Here is a 6,273-nt window from a genome sequence, read left to right on the forward strand (position 1 = left end):
GACCAGGTGCTCCTCGCAAGATTTCTGACAGAAGAGTGAAAATAATTATCAGAAGAGTTGTCCAAGAGCCAAGGATCACTTGTGAAGAGCTTCAGAAAGACCTGGAATTAGCCGGTACAATTGTTTCAAAGAAAACAATAAGTAATGCACTCAACCGCCGTGGCCTGTATACACACTCACCATGCAAGACTCCACTGCTGAAGAAAAAGCATGTTGAAGCTCGTTTAAAGTTTGCTGCACCACATTTAGACAAGCCTGTGAAATACTGGGAGAATATAGTCTTGTCAGATGAGACCAAAAATTTGGATGTCATAATACACACCATGTTTGGAGGTCAAATGGCACTGCACATCACCCCAAAAACATCATGGTGTGGCACTGGCAAAATTCATATAATTGAAGGAAGGATGAATGGAAAAATGTACAGAGACATTCTTGATAAAAATCTGCTGCCATCTACCAGGATGATGAAGATGAAAAAAGGGTGGATATTTCAGCGAGACAATGATCCTAAACACAGCCAAGGAAACTCTCAATTGGTTTCAGAGAAAGAAAGTAAAGCTGCTAGAATAGCCCAGCCAATCACCTGACTTGAATCCAATAGAAAATCTATGGAAAGAACTACAGATCAGAGTTCATAGAAGATGCCAACAGAACCTTCGAGATTTTAAGACACTGTGGAAGAATGGGCCAAAAACACACCTGAGCAATGCATGCGACTAGTTTCTCCATACAGGAGGCGTCTTGAAGCTGTCATTACCAGCAAAGGCTTTTGTACGAAGTATTAAATACATTTCAGTAAGAGTGTTCAATACTTTTCCCCTGGGTCATCCCATTTTATTACACAGAACTTAATTTCTGAAATTATTTGTTTTGTTTTCTTTGTATATATGGATTACTTGGGTTGTTACCGACATCTGGTGAAAATTTCATGTGAACAGCACCTTTAGAAATATATTTACTGATAAAAATGGTGACGTATTCAATATTTATTATACCCGCTGGATATATACAGTGGGTATGGAAAGTATTCAGACCCCCTTTGTTATATTGCAGCCATTTGCTAAAATCATTTAAGTTCATTTTTTTTCCTCATTAATGTACACACAGCACCCCATATTGACAGAAAAACACAGAATTGTTGACATTTTTGCAGATTTATTAAAAAAGAAAAACTGAAATATCACATGGTCCTAAGTATTCAGACCCTTTGCTCAGTATTTAGTAGAAGCACCCTTTTGATCGAATACAGCCATGAGTCTTTTTGGGAAAGATGCAACAAGTTTTGCACACCTGGATTTGGGGATCCTCTGCCATTCATCCTTGCAGATCCTCTCCAGTTCTGTCAGGTTAGATGGTAAACGTTGGTGGACACCCATTTTTAGGTCTCTCCAGAGATGCTCAATTGGGTTTAAGTCAGGGCTCCGGCTGGGCCATTCAAGAACAGTCACAGAGGTGTTGTGAAGCCACTCCTTCGTTATTTTAGCTGTGTGCTTAGGGTCATTGTCTTGTTGGAAGATAAACCTTCGGCCCAGTCTGAGGTCCTGAGCACTCTGGAGAAGGTTTTCATCCAGGATATCCCTGTACTTGGCCGCATTCATCTTTCCCTCAATTGCAACCAGTCGTCCTGTCCCTGCAGCTGAAAAACACCCCCACAGCATGATGCTGCCACCACCATGCTTCACTGTTGGGACTGTATTGGACAGGTGATGAGCAGTGCCTGGTTTTCTCCACACATACCGCTTAGAATTAAGGCCAAAAAGTTATATCTTGGTCTCATCAGACCAGAGAATCTTATTCTGATGATTTCTTGGAGGCCTTCAGGTGTTTTTTAGCAAACGCCATGCGGGCTTTCATGTGTCTTGCACGGAGGAGAGGCTTCCGTCGGGCCACTCTGCCATAAAGCCCCGACTGGTGGAGGGCTGCAGTGATGGTTGACTTTCTACAACTTTCTCCCATCTCCCGACTGCATCTCTGGAGCTCAGCCACAGTGATCTTTGGGTTCTTCTTTACCTCTCTCACCAAGGCTCTTCCCCCCCGATAGCTCAGTTTGGCCGGACGGCCAGCTCTAGGAAGGGTTCTGATCGTCCCAAACGTCTTCCATTTAAGGAATGGAGGCCACTGTGCTCTTGGGAACCTTAAGTGCAGCAGAAATTTTTTTGTAACCTTGGCCAGATCTGTGCCTTGCCACAATTCTGTCTCTGAGCTCTTCAGGCAGTTCCTTTGACCTCATGATTCTCATTTGCTCTGACATGCACTGTGAGCTTTTTTCCCTTGATAAAATAAATAATCATTTAAAAACGGCATTTTGTATTTACTTGCATTATCTTTGTGTAATATTAAAATTAGTTTGATGATCTGAATCTTTTAAGTGTGACAAATATGCAACAAATTTAAAAACAGGGAGGGGGCCAACACTTTTTCACACCACTGTATATATATAAATATTATATATAAATAATAATACATATAATAATATAATACAAACATAAAAAGTAAATACAAAATAATATAAATGTAAAATATAAAAATACAGAATTATACATAAAATCTATAATAAAAATACAAATAATAAAGAGTAAGAATGATAAAATAACATACATTAAAATAATTTATTAAGAAATAGGTTGTGTGGTTTTGTCAATACCTATAAAATTATGTTATCAATTAATATTTAATAATAACCTCTACTGTTCAAAAGTTGGGGGTCAGTTTGTTTTTAGCAAGCATGCATTAAATTAATCAAAAGTGATAGTAAATAACTTTTAATCACAATTGCATTGCTACTTATAATAAAAATTAAATGTTTCTTGAACACAAAATCTGCATATTATAATGATTTCTGAAGAATCATGTGATTCAATGAAGACTAAAGTAATGATGCTGAAAATTCAGCTTTGCATCACAGAAATAAATACGATTTTAAAATAGAAAATTAAATAGAAAACAGTTATTTTGAATTGTAATAATATTTCACAATATTACAGTTTCTTTTTATCAAATAAACTTTTAACCAGTGATGCATATATAAATTATATTAAGTAATGCAGTGATGTACAGATAAATGGCTCTTAATGATTTTTACTGAAGTATTTGCTTCCCATCAGCCCCTTTCATTGTGACCTATACGGGTTGTCGAACAGGGTAGTTTCTCCTCTTTGTTCTGTTCTAGCTCATGACTGCACTGAGAAGCCGAAGCCACTGTAAATAAACATTTCTTTAACCTTTTCCTACGGCACACCTACTATGAAAATATTCTTGAACGGGTTGGTGAGATTTCCATTCTGGTGTGTCTATCATTTCCATTCCCATATTTCATTCTCCAGCGCTCTGTTCATCACGGATATGACAGAGATTCATTTTTCCCACAGCAAACCCTCTGATTGCAGGAGGATAAAGATCATGCAAAGACACGGAGTGGAGTGGCGAGAGGGTTTCCACTGCTGGAAAATCCATATTGTGTGCGTGTGTTTCTCTGAAAGTGATAAGCTCAGCCAGTGTGTGTGTGTGTGTAATCCTTTTAGTCATTATGTGGAGTGAGCTGACAGGTTTCAGATGTTGACATTTAAAGGACAAATCTTGTCTGTCTCTGCAGCTCAAAATCAGAAAGGAGCTCCACCTGTCACTGATATTTACTATACTGTGTGTGTGTGTGTGTGTGTGTGTGTGTGTGTGTGCGCGCAGTGTGTACTAACTAAAGACCACATAAAATGGCTTGTTGATTACATTTATTCATTTAGTGGATGTTTTTATCCAAAAATGAACATAAGTGATTCATCTTAAGGAGACAATAACACAAGAAGTAGCAATACAAAGCAGTGAACGCATAATGAGTAGTTATTTTTCTGACAAGTAGTTCTCTTTTCTGTGTTGACATGTTTTCAACTGTTTGGAGTTTGGTGAAATCTTGAATGGCTCATATTTTCCAACAGGCTGTAGTTAACTGTGACTTGCTCCTTTTTTTGATAATTAGATTATGCGGAGGAACGTTTTCATTCTAGAGAGCATCTGATTGGCCAAAAATATTGATACAGCCAGGGTCTAAAAATAACATTTTGCCATTCCGGGCTCAAGAAAATATTTTTACCAGCCATGGAACAGTACGTGCATTATTTCATTAAAAAACAGGCAGAAGAAATTGGCGCAACGTGTCTAATTTGAATTAAAATGATTACTATTCAAATATATTTATTATTATTATTATCATTATTAATTCAAATTATAAAAAATAAACCAATAAATAAATATAACTTTAATACTATTTAACTAAAGTATTTTATAATAATATTTTAACTATATTATCATTTAACAACAGTACAATTACAATACAACAATACAAAAAACAACCATAAATCTTTCTCTGCTTTCAAACGTTAATTTTTTATTTTTGTGGAAAACCGCAGTTCACGAGAATCCTTTTTGTGCGTTGTGGTACTCTCGATAATGGCGGAGGACGGTAACTCGGGGGAGAAGAATTGTTGAATAAAGTCTTTATTTTTGTTTTCTTTGCGCACAAAAAGTATTCTCGTAGCTTCGTAAAATTATGGTTGAACCCCTGGCGTCACATGGACTATTTTAACGATGTCCTTACTACCTTTCTGGACCTTTAAACTGGTAGTTGTGTTGCTGTCTATGCAGGGTCAGAAAACTCTCGGATTTCATCAAAAATATCTTAATTTGTGTTCCGAAGATGAACGAGGTCTTATTTTCGGGTTTGGAACGAAATCAGAATTTTCATTTTTGGGTGAACTACCCCTTTAAAGGCTTTTATTATTTTGCATATTCAGGTAAAAAAGCAACCATCATACGTGTCTTTATAAGTTCCCCTCCACCTTTAAGAGTTTTGTTTTGTTGAGCTGCAGTGCAGAGAAAAAAAAAACGTGTACCCGGTTACATAAAACGACGACTGTAAAACTGGTGATGTGAACAGATGCATAAGGTATTCCCTTATGCAAATCAATTATGACTGTCAAATAGCAAAATGAATATTCATGAGCAAAGCTGATTCATTTTATTTTGTGTTCCCCACCCGATTACATAACCTGTAACAATGATCTCAATCAATCAATCAATCATTAACCAGCGCTGTATCCTCGTACTGTGGCAGTTGTTTTTAAATAAACTGTTATTTACTTATGTAATGAACTGATATTTCATCATAAATTTTAGGACAGCATTCAAAACATTGAATTAATTCTGGTTTATGCAAGAATCGGGCCAATATATTGGCTTAAATTAAGCTAACTCTGCTTGGAACAACACATGGGAAGCATTTCAAGGCCGCTAACATGATGATCTGTAAATATTTAAATGGAAAAAATTATAAATCATGTCCATTTCATTAAATCATCTTGAGAATCTCCTAACAGTTTATATAAAAGGCAATGGCTACCCAGATTGCCTCTGAGTGCTTTTGTCATTTAGATATAACATCACTGAAAGATAACTGATTTCTTCTGGTCGGGAGTTATTTACATATGTGATCTATGTGTTGTGGGATACTTACGGCACCGTTTGTACATACATGTCACATGATCCATTTTCTACCTTGATTGGTCCATCCACCGGGTCCAGTCCTTGTTCTGACAGCTGTTTCAAGGCACTAAGAGCAGCCTGTGTGAGGTAAGGAAACAGATGGCTTTGAGTGAGACAACATAACCCACATCAGCTGCTTTTTAAATAACACTCACTATCAGAAACCCGAGACTGACAGGACGCTTTCTGCTCCCTCTGTTTTGTTTGGCTCCTTCCAGCTCTGTGTTTATCTAACGTTTATCTAATGTTATTAGGTCAACGTTTTCAGGCTTGCATTTCCTCCGGTCAATGAGTGGGTTTTTGCTGCCCAATCGGCCACGTTATGGGCCGATATGCAAAAAATTAGCAATAAATCAAGTGTGCGGACACAGTGTGCTGAAATAATAGCATCTGATAACTCAGGTGTAACTGATATCCTGTTTTGCTCTGGAACGTCATTGAGCCCACAGGCAGAACAGCCAAGGAGAAACTTCGACTAAACCACAAAGTTTACAAACTCGTAAACTAACATCAAAGGAATTGCAATTCAAATTTGAACTTTGAACAAATTTGAACTTTGTAATTGGTTTAATTTTTAATAATACATTTCATTTTTCATAGAAATAATCCTTAAGCATCATTTTTATTAAATGCCACTTATACAGTACGTATTTGATTTGTATTTCATATATATATATATATATATATATATATATATATATATATATATATATATATATATATATATATATATATATA

The 6,273-nt window shown here is 36.5% G+C and overlaps 1 pseudogene; it reads right to left on the bottom strand.

Moving 5' to 3' along the window:
• The window catches only part of LOC107589935 (double-stranded RNA-binding protein Staufen homolog 2-like), a 138,273-nt pseudogene that overhangs the window by 1,663 nt on the left and 130,337 nt on the right, over nt 1-6,273 (bottom strand).

The sequence above is a fragment of the Sinocyclocheilus grahami genome, unplaced genomic scaffold, assembly GCF_001515645.1.
Source record: "Sinocyclocheilus grahami isolate Dianchi unplaced genomic scaffold, SAMN03320097.WGS_v1.1 scaffold122.1, whole genome shotgun sequence".
Classification (NCBI taxonomy): domain Eukaryota; kingdom Metazoa; phylum Chordata; class Actinopteri; order Cypriniformes; family Cyprinidae; genus Sinocyclocheilus; species Sinocyclocheilus grahami.